Raw genomic sequence first — 14,950 nt, 5'->3', positions numbered from 1 at the left:
AGCAAATATATTTCATTTTTTTTTCCTGAAAAGTGAAAACAACTGTTCATAAGAAGAATTTTACATGCGCAAGATGACATACTATATAGTCATTAACAATAATGTTTAAAAAAATATTCCATAATATGAGAAAATATTCATGCTATATTTAGTGGAAGGAATAGTTTATATAATAATATATGGGTTTTTTGTTTTGTTTTGTTTTTTGAGACAGAGTTTTGCTCTTATTGCCCAGGCTGGAGTGCAATAATACAATCTCAGCTCACTGAAACCTCTGCTTCCCAGGTTCAAGTGATTCTCCTGCCTCAGCCTCCCAAGTAGCTGGGATCACAGGTGCCCACCACCATGCCCAGCTAATTTTTTGTATTTAGTAGAGATGGTGTTTCACCATGTTGGTCAGGCTTGTCTTGAACTCCTGACCCCAGGTGATCCACCCACCTCGGCCTCCCAGAGTGCTGGGTTTACAGGCATGAGCCTTGGTGCCCAGCCAATATACCATAATTTTTTAAAAGACATTTACAAAAAGACTATCAATAAGACTGATATAGTACTTATAAACTGTGAGATTACGGGGGATTCATATTTAATTCTTTATACTTTTCTGTATTTTCCAGATTTTTAATTATGAATATGAATATCAAGCTATAATAAGAAAACTTGTTTAAAAATCAGGTTATAAAATTGTTCAGGTTGTCATGGCCAGGCAGGGTGGCTCACACCTGTAATCCCAACACTTTTCGAGGCTGAGGTGGGCAAATCGCTTGAGTCCGGGAGTTCAAGACCAGCCTGGGCAACATGGCAGAACCTTGTCTCTACAAAAATTTGCCAGACATGATGGTGCACACCTATCGTACCAGCTACTAGGGAAGGCTGCGGTGGGAGGATTGCTTGAGCCCGGGAGGCAGAGGTTGCAGTGAGTCATGATTTCACCACTGCACTCCAGCGTGGGCAAAAGAGCAGGACCCTGTCGCAAAAAAAAAAAAAAAAGGTTGAAAAAAAAAAATTTGAAGACAATAATTTTGTGGTTTTTTTGTTTTTTTTTTTTTAGAGACGGGGTTTCACCGTGTTAGCCAGGATGGTCTCGATCTCTTGACCTCATGATCTGCCCACCTCAGCCTCCCAAACTGCTGAGATTACAGGCGTGAGCCACCGCGCCTGGTCTGACAATGGCTATTTTAAATTTTATTCCATGGTTTTCTATACTTTCCAAATTATTCTCAATAAAAAAATGATTTCATATTGTATTAATTAGTACAATGCAAAATCATAAGATCAGGGGACACTAATGGTGGTCTACCTCGTGATCCTCTAATACATAGCATTTCACCCAGGGTTTTCACGTGCAGTTTCTCATTTGGTCCTGGGAGGACCCTGTGCCCAGGTGAGGATGGCGGTGCTGCTTCTGAGAAGTTGCTGCCTCCTCTTCTCCCTTTTGCCTCCCCCGCAAAAGAAGACACCTTGATTGCGGGGCCACAGTCAGTTCTGACTCCCATATCTTACAGCATTTGGCAGGGACCAGCCTGAACCCATTACCTGAGTGGGATGTGGCCTCCTTTCTCTCTGAGCTTTCCCTACACCTCAAACTCCTGATCATTCAGCCCCTTACCTCTCCAGGCTTTCAGCACATGCCTCTCCGCCTCAACCTTCTAAATAAATAATCAACACCTGCACAAAACACTGTGGTTTTCAGTAAGCTTTTCTCCCCCTTTAAAAATTGCGGTAAAATATACATAAGACAAAATGTATCATTTAAATCATTTTAAGCATAAAATCAGTGCCTAATATGCATCAGGCAAAATGTATCATCTAAATCATTTCAAGTATACGATTCAGTGCTGTAATATACATAAGACAAAATGTATCCTTTCCTGTGATATACATAAGACAAAATGTATCATTTAAATCATTTTAAGCATAAAATTCAGTGCCTAACATACGTAAGACAAAATGTATCATTTAAATCATTCTAAGTATACAATTCAGTGCCTTGGTATACATAAGACAAAATGTATCATCTAAATCATTTTAAGTATACAATTCAGTGCTGTGAAGTCCATTCATGATGTTGCTGGAACTGTGACCTCCATCCAGCTCCGGAACTTCTTAATCATCCATCTGTAAGCTTTTGAATCCACAGTCTCTTAACGCATTTTATTGCTGTCCCCATTGTCAGGTGAGGAAACGGGTTTTCTTCCTGACCTCGATTTTGTGTTTTCTCTTTAACACTTGCAGTCTGGCTTTCCCATGGCTGCCTTGGCACTGATCCCCTTCAGGCTGTCAAAGACCTTCTGGGGGCTGAATTTCATGGGCTGCTTCCTGGTCTTGTCTTATTTCTGGTCTGTAGCATTTGACAATCTTGTTTTCCAATCGCTCTCAGAAATGATCTCCTCCCCAGGTTTCCATAACACTCTCTCTTGAGTTTCCTGTTACTACCTCTTGGGTCGTTTCTTGTTCCTTTCTTTTGATCTTTTCATCTTTTTCTGTTTGATTGTTTTGTTTCTTTTTGCTTTTTTGAGATGGGGTCTTGCTCTGTCACTCAGGCTAGAATGCAGTGGTGTGATCTCAGCAACCTGTTCCTCCCGGGTTCAAGTGATTCTCCTGCTTCAGCCTCCCGAGTAGCTGGGATTACAGGCACCAGCCACCATGCCTGGCTAATTTTCATGTTTTTAGGAGAGACAAGATTTCACCATATTGGTCTGGCTGGTCTCAAACTCCTGACCTCAGGTGATCTGCCTGCCTGGGCCTCCCAAAGTGCTGAGATCACAGGCATGAGACATCGTGCCCGGCCTCTTTTCAGGTTCTTAAATTCGTCTCCCCTTTTTATTTATTTATTTTTAAATTAGAGACAGGGTCTCTCTATGTTACCCAGGCTGGTCTCGAACTCCTGGACTCAATCAGGGTCTTTTCTTCAGGTTTCTCCTTCTCCTGGCTCAGGAACTCATCCTCACTCCCTGGAACATTTCAAGAACCACCTGCCTGGTTTCCCTGCCTCTGGTCTTGCCGATTAGACAAGTATGATCTTTCTACTGGGGAAATGTGATCCTGTGCTCAAGTCTACGAGTGCAGCCTGGGCTGACAGGATAACATCTAACCTCCTTAGTTAGATATAGGATGTCCCTTGTCATCTGGCCCCACTGACCTCTAACATTATCCCCACCCCACCCCTTGGCAGTCTGCAGTAGAACCATCTGCAGTCCCAGTGCTGGAAGCCAGGCTGCCCCATGCCTCCCTGTCTCTGCATATGTGGTCACTCTATCCTAAAATTTGTGATGTAGTCGCCTGTGTGCCTATCTGTCTCCATATCAGGGCAAGGTCCTGGAAGTGGATCGGGGAGGGGGGAAGGGGGATCATGCTTGTCCTCTTTATGTCTCAGTACTTAGTGTACCTTATATTTGGACAATAAATAAATAAATGTGTGCTACTCTAGAAAAGAGATCAGTGTCTCGATGGAGTGAAAATCAGTGAGGGGCAGAGCAAGGACTGCACATCAGGACTTGGTAATTTCTGACCCTTCCCACTGTGTAAGCATCCTTTCTATGGAGGGACCTCCCAGGGTGACAAAGCCTTAGAGGAAATGCACGCAGTCTCTGTGTGGTCCTAGGAAAATAAAGCAAACAGAGTAAGTGTTGTAATCCTGGACTGGAATAGAGAGACTTCTTACGGGAGGCATTTTAAGGAGGGTGGAGAGTGGGGGTGCTCTTCCTGCCTGCAGATCACAGTCGACAAGGGCTTGCTGCTTCAGATGAGCTCGCACGAGACCCCGAGGCAGGTAGAATGGTGCGGCTGAAAGCATCTCTGCATCAGAATGCTTGGGTCCCGGTTTTTTTCTAGATCTGCCACTGACTAGCCAATCTCAGAAGTCCCAGCAGCCTTCATGTGCAAAAACAAAGAGGTCATTTCCATGTCTTTCAACCTGAAAATCCAGAAAGTGGGAACATCTGTGTTTAAAGACTATTCAACATTTTTCAGATTAAACTGATCCACATTTTCCAAGGTATCAAAGTAGTGGCTGCATCCTCTCGTGTGCTGGGAATCATAGACTTCGCCCCTCACCCTTGACCGTGACCTGATTCTAGATGATTGTTGCTGGTAGAAATGTGCAAGTCATTCAAGGCGCTTCTCTAGAGGAATAACTTTAGTTTCACTCTTGATTTTAACTATGTTTATGTTATGAGTTGAAATAAATGGCCTTAGAGTTGATTCATCGAGGAGAGAGCGATTCTGCCTAGAGTTCTTTGAAAGCTGGCTATACTGAGTGAGAGCCTGGGTCACTGCCGAGAACAAAAGGGAAGAGAAGTGCGGATGGAGGGAGACTGATTCCTTTTACAAACCCAGCTGGTCTCCTTAGCAGTTGCGTGTGGTTTCCACCCAACCCATGTATCACTTGGTTAGGACTGCTAATTAGGGGGCAGAGATGTGGACTGCTGTCTGCAGCCCTAAAGATGGTTATTAACCAGGAGGCTGAGCTGGTGGCTGCAGCTGACACTGGAAATTCACCCAGCTCCGTCCCTGGGAGATGGGCCATCCCAACATCGTAGACGGCTGTACGCCACAGGCATTTCGTTCTCCAAAATCCTACATTCATTTAATGTTTCCAGCCACATAAGAAGTAGAAAACATATGACTTAATTTCCAGATTAGAAGACTAAAGATCGAACAGAAAAAATAACTTGCCCAGTGTTACCCAGCTGGCACCCAGAGGAGCTGGGATTCAACACCGCTCTGTCTCTCTCGGTAACACAGGTCCACACCTCGGTTCCTTGCCCTGTCAGGCCTTCTCCATTTCTCCATCTGCCAAATAAGTCACACCTGGTTTCATCTCGCCTTCTTTCTTCCCCTAATCCATGACACACTCTCTCTTTTTGTTTTGTTTTTGTTTTTGGAGATGGAGTTTTGCTCTTGTCGCCCAGGCTGGAGTGCAGCGGTGTGATCTCGGCTCACTGCAACCTCCGCCTCCAGAGCTCAAGCAATTCTCATGCCTCCGCCTCCCAAGTAGCTGGGACTATAGGCGTGTGCCACCATGCTTGGCTAGTTTTTGTATTATTAGTAGAGATGGGGTTTTACCATGTTAGCCAGATAATTACAAGGATAATAGGAGTTACTTCCTGACTGCATGAAAAGTACATAGAACAGAGCCTGGCACAAAGAGAGAAGCCAGCGAGTACCAGGAATGATGGTCACAGGCAAGCTCACCTCGGATGACCTGGTAAGCCTGTGTTACGGGCTGGATATTTGCCCGGAATTTACGTGTCAAAGCTCTAACCCGCAGTACCCAGAATGTGACTGTATTTGGAGGATGGAAGGAGGTAATTAAGGTAAAATGAGGCCATCAGTGTGGGTCCTAATCCGACGTGACTGGTCCTGACAAGAAGCGGAGATGAGGATACTGACATGTGCAGAGGGGAGCCGGTGTGAGGACACAGGGCAGGGCGGCTGTCTGCAGCCAAGGAGAGTGGCCTCCGGAGAAACCAGCCCTGCCAACACCTTGGCCTCAGACTTTCAGCTTCCAGAACTAGAGGTCGGTGTTGTTGAAGCCTCCCAGTCTGGGGCACTTTGCCATGGCAGCTCAAGCCGGCTAACACACCTCGCTTAGCCCCGCATTTCTCAAATATATTCAACTAGAGAAGTTGTCTTGATAATTTAGAGCGAAGCCCTGGGCTGCGCTGCCACAAGGGCAGCGGCTGAACCAACCACCTGTCAAGGAGTTTCCATCCAGAAGGGGGTGAAGGAGTCTTCACCCTAGTGGGGGCCCTGTGGCCCTGTCCCCAGGAATTCTCCAGCTATGCCTGAGGGTGGAAGCCGCCTTCCTGCCTACTCTTTTGTTGCTGTTGTTGTTGAAGAGCTGGGGTCTCACTCTGTCACCCAGGTTGGAGTGCAGTGGTGCAATTACAGCTCACTGCAGCCTTGAATTCCTGAGCTCAAGCGCTCCTCCTGCGTAAGCCTCCCGATTAACCGGGACTGCAGGTGCACACTACCATGCCGGCTAACATTTTTGATTTTTTATAGAGACGAAGGTCTTGCTGTGTTGCACAGGCTGGTATCAGATTCCTGACCTCAAGCCATCCTCCCATCTCAGCCTCACAGAGTGCTGGGATTGCAGATGTGAGCCACAGACCTGCTCTCCTGGCACGTCTTTGAAAATGCATGCAGAGCTGCAGCAGCCACAGCCCCGCCGGGGAGAGAAGCCCCACTTAGGGTTGTGGGGGAGCAGGCATCTGCCAGAGTTTCTGCCTAGTTTTGGCACATCTCAGGCCAGCCTGGGCTTTGATTCCTTGGCTAACCCTGCCTCCTTTCTTGCTGAAGTAAAGAGATGTGCTTTATGACGTTTGTAGCTCAGACGACCTTGACTGATACAGTCTCTACGGAGTCAGATCCTGGCGTTCAGCTACTCTTGATCAATGACTCCTGCCGGGGCTCTGGCCTGCCTCTCACTCCTGCAGGGCACTGCAGGGCCACTCACATCCTCTGTCACCTCTGGGCCTCCAGGACAAACCTCTAAGCGGAGTGGGTGTCTGCTGAGCAGCACCTGCAGACATCGACCAGACCACTTCTTCCAAGGATGGTGACAGCTGCTCAGATTCTTACCGAGAGCCTGGGGCTCCCTCCCGTGGGCTTCTGTGGCACCATTTGCCCATGGTTATATAACCACATGGCACAAGGGTGGATGTGTGTCTGTCTTAGGTTATGATCTGAGATACCATAATAGACAACTCTGGCCGAGAATGGTGGCTCACACCTGTAATCCCAGCCCTTTGAGAGGCCAATGTGAGAGGATCCCTTGAGCCTAGGAATTCAAGACCAGCCTGGACAAAAGAGCCAGGTGTGATGGTGCACACCTGTAGTCCCAGCTACGTGGGAGGCTGATGTGGGAGGATCACTTGAACCCAGGAGGTCAAGGCTGCAGTGAGCTATGATTGTGCCACTGCAGTCCAGCATGGGTGACAGAGCAAGACCCCGTCTCAAAAACAACACAAAACAAAACAACACCAAAAGAGACACCCCTTTACCACTAAGGCAGACCCTAAGGTTCAGCAGCCAAGAGTTATCAACAGGTCGAGGGTTCAAAGTTTGGCTGCTGGGGCAACTTTTTTTTTTTTTTAATTCTTATTTTCTTTTAATAATTTTTCTTTTTTTCTTTTTTCTTTTTTTTTAAAGATGGGGTTTCACCATTATGGCCAGGCTGGTCTTGAACTCCTGACCTCAGGTGATCCACCCACCTCGGCCTCCCCAAGTGCTAGGATTACAGGCGTGAGCCACCGTGCCTGGCAACTTCTTAAATTCCTACAGGAAAAGCCACACTCTGCTAAACTCCCTAACCACAGGAGCTAGCAAGCACATCATCCTAACTCTGACTCACAACCCAGCCCAGTACAGCTCTGACTGGACAGAGGACCATCTTACAAACACTCTTTCCTGGTAAGAACCGGACACTCCAAGCCAGTTCTAGTCAGGTCTAGAGGCTCCACATACACTGTCTGTGTCCTTTAGTTACCTTTGACATAAAGAGCCAAATTCCACCTCATTTTCCTCTAGGCCCCGACACAAAGTGAACATGGGATGTATGTTGCATATATGTTTACCTATTGCACATACACTGGGCTCCCCTCATAAATATGTATTGATTTTGCCCCAAACTTGCTGAATATGCATGACTCTTGTGTGTAACACAGACCCTGTGAGGCCTAACACACATCCTGCCCTTTCTCTCTTTGAAGAGACCTTCAGTCCAAACTGGAGACCATCTCTTCCCAGTTTGCAAACTGATATCACCAACAAACCTCTCCGTCCTTTTTTTTTTTCTTTTTTGATGGAGTCTTGCTCTTGTCACCCAGGTTGGAGTGCTGTGGTACGATCTCCACCCACTACAACCTCTGCCTCCTGGGTCCAAGCAGTTCTCCCCGCCTGAGCCTCCTGTGTAGCCTGGATTGTAGGCACCTGCCACCAGGCCTGGCTAATTTTTGTATTTTTAGTAGAGACAGGGTTTTGTCATGTTGACCAGGCTGATCTTGAATTCCTGACCTCAGGTGATTCGCGGGCCTTGGCCTCCCAAAGTGCTGGGATTACAGGCTGAGCCACCACGCCTGGCCGAAAGCTCTCCCCTTTCAGCCACGGAGCCATCTTGGTGGTCTTTTGGTTGGCAGGCTCCTTGAGGCCCAGGCTTATGTCGTAACATCTCCGGAGACTCAGCACTTGTCACAGTGCCCACTGTGTGCTGCTTTTAACCCACTGGCGAGGTCCATGTGCTCCCAGCCTGCGGTGGCTCGTCAGTCCCTCGGCTCCCAGGAGTCCTGTGGGTGCTCACAGAAATGCCAACCACTGTCCAGCATCGACTTTCTTTTTCTTTTTTTTTTGAGATGGAGTCTCACTCTGTCACCCAGGCTGGAGTGCGGTGGCACAATCTCAGCTCACTGCAACCTCAACCTCCTAGGTTTAGCCTCCTGAGTAGCTGGGATTACAGGCATGCTCCACCACACCCAGCTAATTTTTTGTATTTTTAGTAGAGACAGGGTTTGGCCAGTTGGCCAGGCTGCTCTCGAATCCTGAGCTCAAATAATCCGCCTGCCTCAGCCTCCCAAAGTGCTGGGATTACAGGCGTGAGCCACCGCGGCTGGCCAGCGCTGACTCTTTTACAGCTTGCTGTTGCAGAGTCAGGAAGGATCCAGACCAAGATGCACCCTCCACAGCCGCTCAGAGTTCAATGAAGTGCCATTACTCCAGCAGCACTTACCGGAGCGGAACAGAACTGGCTGCCCCCTGGCCCTTGGCCTCGCTGCCCTCACTGGAAGGACCAGAGTCCAGAGCGTGGCTGCATATTCAAGGACACCAGCCAGACAGTTCAGCAGGGGGTTGCAGCTCATAAGGTCATCGGCCACAGGGGCCACTACTATGGTCTTGGAATCGGCTGCGATGTCATCCCAGGTTGGTGGAGGTGGTGGGTCCTCACGGGGCCTTTTAGGCCACATTGCCCAGTGGCTCAGAGCTAGACAGGAGGCTTTCTGGGAAGCCTTTAGGGAAGGTCCCTAACCCTGGGCTTCCTTTAATCATCCGTTAGACAGAGAGAACAATAATTATACATTAAAAAAGACATGTTTAGGGAATGAATGAAATACTGTGTGTTAAACCGTTTAATTCTAACACCTGAAAAATGATTGTTTTGGGTTTGTTTACTTGTTTGGCTGATTTAACTCCAATCTGTGATCCTCCTCCCGCTCTGCCTCTTATGGTCTGACCTCCTTAGGTCCAAAGCCTGCTTGCTCTTGCCCTCATTCCTCACAGCTCACACAGGCTATGCTCTCTGACCCCCTGCTTTTCTGTGTACCAAACTTTCTTTTTCTTTTCACATTCCTAGCTCCTACTCGTCCTTTGAGCCCTTCCCTAATTCTACCTTCCTTCTTCCCATCTTAATCCTGCGATTCTCAGTCCCGGAGCTAGGAAATTGTGTACCTAGTAAGTGACTGCTCATTTCAGGGTCATGTGTGGCTGAGTCACTTTTTTTTTTTTTTTTTTTTTTTTGAGACAGAGTCTCGTTTGGTTGTCCGGGCTGGAGTGCAGCGGCACGATCTCAACTCACTGCAACCTCCACCTCTCGGGTTCAAGTGATTCTCCTGCCTCAGCGTCCTAAGTAGCTGGGATATTACAGGCACCCACCACCATGCCTGGCTAATTTTTGTATTTTCAGTAGAGATGGGGTTCCACCATGCTGGCTAGGATGGTCTCGAACTACTAACCTCAAGTGATCCAACGTCCTTGGCCTCCCAAAGTGCTGGGATTACAGGCACTCGCCACCACGCCCAGCCTAATTTTTGTGTTTTTAGTAGAGACGGGGCTCACTATGTTGGCCAGGCTGGCCTTGAACTCCTGACCTCAGGTGATCTGCCCACCTCAGCCTCCCACAGTGCCGGTGTTACAGGCATGAGCCACCGTGCCCAGTCCCATGTCAGTTGTTACAAGGGGGAGAGAGACAAAGAGCCGGACAGACCAGCATCTACCTGCACCATTAATGTAGAACAGCTCAAGGTCTTCCATCACCACCATTAGACTGTCAGGATCCGCCCCACTCATGGCTCCTAATTGATGGGTTCTCATGTTCCAGATGTAGGGGTAGGCACTTACATGCACTATTTTATTTCATTTTCACAATAGCTCTATGAGGTTGATGACCTAGCCTGGACAGGAAGAGCTGTGCATATCGTCAAGGCTGTGCTTACAGTACATCAGTGAGGCACAGCACCTGTGCATCCCAGCAAAGCCCAGAGTGACCCATTTTTCACCTCAGTAGCCAGCATCAGCATGCCAGTGGTCTGTCTCCTTCTCTGGCGCCCCAGTCCTTTCCAGAAATTCACCCAGCTTGCTGACAAGAGACTGTGCAGGTGCTGCTGTTACCTGGTGGTGGGCTGTCATCGGACAGCTGCAGGTGATCGCCCTGAGGCTTGGTTGTGGAGGTTGTCAAGCAGAAGGCTGGCAATATTCCCACAGCCCGGATGTGCCGAGGCAGCGTACGTGAGTCAGGCCACAGCTGCTGCAGCCACAGTGTGGCTTTGTGCTGTGATCGCCTGCAGAGAGGAGCAGCCACTCACCCATCCACGGACTCTCCTAATTGCTTCTTAGCACCTATAATTCCCTTTCTCCTGGGAAAAGCCCTGCAAGTTCCAGGCTTTCCCCTACCCTGTTCTGTGGATTCCTTTTGGTTGATTTCCCAGTATGAGATCCAGCATTATTCCTTTTGAAATTGTAATCCCTGCTGTTTTCCCACATCGAGAGTGAAACTAAGAGGCACTTTTTTAAGAATCTGCTTCCAAGTGCTCTTGGACCAAGTTTAAGTTCTCTGTCTACTCTAGCAGGCTCCGCCCATTCCCAGGGCATCTGTCTGAAGTGGGGCCTCTCCTGGCCAAATCCTACCAGCCAAGACCTGGATCTCCCAGAGCTCAGAAAGCTCCCACTGGCAGGGGCCCTGTTTTCCTTCCTGCGTCCTTTCTCTCCCCTTGTCCCCTGGTCTCCAGATGAGAAGACACAGATGGCACTTGTCCCAAGAAGACCTTCACTTGTGCTGTGGGCAGGGAGGTCACTCTTCCCTTTCTTAGCACAAAGCAGTCACTGTGCTCTGCCTTGCAGAGGGAAAATGCAAATGGTGCTCTGGGTGTGGCCGAGTTCCTGGGGGCCCCAAGTGCTGGGGCTGCATTCTTTATGGGACAGCCTTTTTCTTCCCTTTCTGCAGGCTGGGCCTGAAATATGAAGATTACTTAAAACTCATACTATGCCAGGACATGGACATCGCAACAAATTGGGTAATGAGTGTCAACTCAAAGACTATTTAAGATTAATTGCTGCATAAGAAAACCTGAAATGCCCTGAAAGCTTATGGACCATAAATGAAAGAAAAGTTCATCACAACGTCCTCAAGCTTGGAAACAACCCTAAGACTTCAAGACTAACAAACAGATGTGAGGCTGAAACTCTTCTGAACTTTAATAACAAAAACAAGGTGTGATAATTGTACAAGACAGAAGAACTATTTTTCTATTCCCTCTACAGGAAGATATTATTGCAGAATCATTATTTTTGCTGTTGTTTGTTTTATTTTTTATTTTTATTTTTAGAGACAGGGTTCTCCCCGCCTCCCCAGGCTGGAGTGCCGTGGCACGATCATAGCTCACTATGGCCTCGAACTCATGGGCTGCAGTGACCCTTCAACTTCAGCCTCCCCAGTAGCCAGGACTGTAGGGCAGGCAGGATCATTCTTCTTTGAAGAGAGATATACAGCCCAAAAAATGCAGAGAAAGGATGTTTAGAGGTACCTCGGGCAATTATTAAGCAAAAATATTGCGTCGTTCTTTTGAGTTTTATATTTGCAGTATTGGTCAGCTTCTGAAACTTTGTAAGCCTTTCTTGCATTGCTCACCAAAGCCTGGAGATTTCAACCACTATCAATGGCTTTACATGTTGTATGCCCAGGGACACCTATGGTGCAATCATAATAGCTAATTTTCCCTGCAGTGCACAAATCTCATACTCTTGAAAGCCAGATGTAGTCAGTTCTCAGTCCCTTTGATGCAATGAAGTTATGTGTGTGCAACCAGCCTCCTTTTCCTGCATGAGCTCCTTGAAACACTGCTTTTTCTGGAAAAAAAACGGGAACCTATTAGGAAGAGCATCGACCATTATCAGGCAGCTTAAATGCCTTTGCAAGAACTCCTGGTAAGAACTGGATCTAATTTTCCCCTCTGAAACTTGAGCAAACCACTCACCATGACTTTCCTGGAGCAGGGGATGATTTTTTTGGGGGGCGGGGGGTGGCGGACAGAGCCTCACTATGTCACCCAGGCTGGAGTGCAGTGGCGTGATCTCAGCTCACTGCAACATCTGCCTCCTGAGTTCAAGCGATTCTCCTGCCTCAGCCTCCTGAGTAGCTGGGATTACAGGTGTGTGCCACCAGGCCCGGCTAATTTTTGTAGTTTTAGTAGAGACGGGGTTTCACCATGTTGGCCAGGCTGGTCTCAAACCCATGACCTCATGATCCACCCACCTCTGTTTCCCAAAGTGCTCAGATTACAGGCATGAGCCACCATGCCCTGCCAAGGATATGATGTTAACATGCTTAAGATTCCTCTATAGCAACAATTTCATTCCATTTTCAGGCAAATAGGAAATAGTCTATGTTCTTGACCTTTTAGACTAAATTTCCTTTTGTACCCCAGATCCACTTAATATCAAAGTTTTAATGAAATTATTGAATAATAGAGCATTCTGAGCAACTCTAGGAGGGTTACGCCATCTGCCTGTTTGCTTAGGTACTAGTTAAGGATTGTCCTAGATTTGAAATTTATTGTAAAGAATCCCACAGGAACTACCTGCTTGAATTAAAATCTGATTTTTATGACTGGAGGGATGAAAACAATCTAAGACAGATTTATGGTGATCGTTGTACAACTTGGTGAGGTTACTGAAAATCACTGACTTGTACACTTTGGAATGAGTGAACTTTGATTTGATAATGCTTTTAAAAAATCTGACATGCTTGATGGTCTTTCAATTTAGGGATTAAAAACACAAGAGTAAAAAGAAGGTATAAAATTCGTGTATATCTCACAAAAAGTACAATTTGTTAGTTAAAATAGGAAGTTTTAAAACATCCTGGCTTTTACATAAGAATAGTCTTAGCTTGTAAAACCCTACTTATCACTTATGCTATCTAACCTACTCCTTGAATCTCAGCATTCCTGAAACCTTTGAAACTCTTAGTATTCAAATTTTAAGATTGTGACTTAAACCCAAAACCTCACAAGAAATGTTGACTTTGTCCTGAGTGGCTAAGAACAAAAACCCCAGCCAGTGACTCAGTTGTTCATTCAGTAATGAATCCAACACCTAATACGTGCTGATCATGGGAGTGAAGAGATAACTGTGTGTTTCTATCACTTTAGGTTTGGTAAAGCAGGACTTGTCATTGCATAGAGCAAACAAAAAGTCTTTTATGGGCAGAATTCAGAGACTCAGAGCCACATGACCCTCAGTTTTCAAAGCTTGAATTTTTAGAATTCTACTGTAACTGCTGGGGTAGTTTCCTCTAACAACGTACAACTATGAGTGTAAATAAGTCCAGTCGGATGATGGGATTCTCTGCTATCAGGTAAAGGTTTCCTTTTTTTTCTTCTTTTTGAGATGGAGGCTAGCTCTGTCGCCCAGGCTGGAGTGCAATGGTGCAAACTCGGCTCACTGCAGTCTCCACCTCCTGGGTTCAAGTGATTCTCTTGCCTCAGCCTCCCGAGCAGCTGGGATTACAGGTGCCCGCCACCATGCCCAGCTAATTTTTAAAAATATTTTTAGTAGAGACAGGATTTCACTGTGCTGGCCAGGCTGGTCTTGAACTCCTGACCTCATGATCCACCCGCTTCAGCCTCCCAAAGTGCTAGGACTATAAGTGTGAACCACTGTGCCTGGCAAGATTTCCATTTTTTAAAGGGCCTGCTCTCCTTAGTTGACTGACATTCCTTCTGGCTAGTGTGTTCTGTCTGGGAGCCTCTATTAATATTCTAGATTAAGCAGGCCATGGCTGGTTATACGGTTCCTAATGAGAATTGATTTCTATAGCTGGAATCAGCAGAACCAAACAGTACAAAATGTTCCTTCCCAGGGAACTACTAGCACGAATTTGGCTGTTGAAACGAGCTACTCTCCACCTTGGAAATGCTAGTCCTCTGAAGTGGAACACAGACAGATATGTTTTGTTGGGCAGGAAGCACGGGAGGGGTCTGTTTGCTCATTTCAAGTGCACAAATCATTGATTTTCAGTAAATTCACCAAGTCATGCAACTATCACCATCAATCTGTGTTAGACCGTTTTCATCCCTCCAGTCATAAAATGGAAATCAGATCTTAATTCAAGCAGGTAGCCCCAATTAGCTTGCCTTCCTTTCCTTCCCTAAATATTTAAAGAAAACAGAAAAGAATTCCTGAGGGCAAATAATAAAAAAGATAATCTCATCCAAATGTGATATCCATTTTCCGAATAGTTAATTTTCAACTTTTTTTTTTTTTTTTTTTTGAGATGGAGTCGCCCAGGCTGGAGTGCAGTAGCAAGATCTTGGCTCACTGCAGCCTCCACTTCCAGGGTTTGTGCAATTCTCCCGCTTCAGTCTCCTGAGTAGCTGGGATTACAGGCACTCACCATCATGCCCAGCTAATTTTTCTGTTTTTGTAAAGATGGGATTTCACCACGTTGCCCAGACTGGCCTTGAGCTTTACACTTTAGGTGATCCACCCACCTCTGCCTCCCAAAGTGCTGGGATTACAGGCCTGAGCCACCGCACCCAGCCAATTTTCAACCACATGCATAAAACGAGCCTGGAAGGATCTGTGACCGGATGGGAAGACATTTGTCCCTATCTGGATTTCTAGCATGGGCACTCTCTTCCTCCACCTGGGAAATTCCCTTCTTGAAGGGAATGAAGTT

General features: G+C 46.8%; 1 long non-coding RNA gene across 2 annotated transcripts; it reads left to right on the top strand.

Annotated features, from left to right (window-relative positions):
- Positions 1-5,188: 5,188 nt before the first annotated feature.
- LOC116526038 lies at positions 5,189-12,129 on the top strand. Of its 2 annotated transcripts, XR_004257937.1 has the most exons (3): positions 5,189-5,206; positions 8,634-8,919; positions 10,153-12,129. It is a non-coding gene; the product is annotated as an uncharacterized LOC116526038 (long non-coding RNA). The 2 variants fall into 2 exon arrangements; XR_004257936.1 differs by lacking the exon at positions 5,189-5,206 and having other exon boundaries at positions 8,565-8,919.
- Positions 12,130-14,950: the final 2,821 nt, after the last annotated feature.

Source organism: Sapajus apella, unplaced genomic scaffold (assembly GCF_009761245.1).
Source record: "Sapajus apella isolate SASKATOON/1434 unplaced genomic scaffold, GSC_monkey_1.0 scaffold49, whole genome shotgun sequence".
Classification (NCBI taxonomy): domain Eukaryota; kingdom Metazoa; phylum Chordata; class Mammalia; order Primates; family Cebidae; genus Sapajus; species Sapajus apella.
Note: the sequence above shows the minus strand (reverse complement) of the source record. Positions and strands in the feature narration are given on the sequence as shown.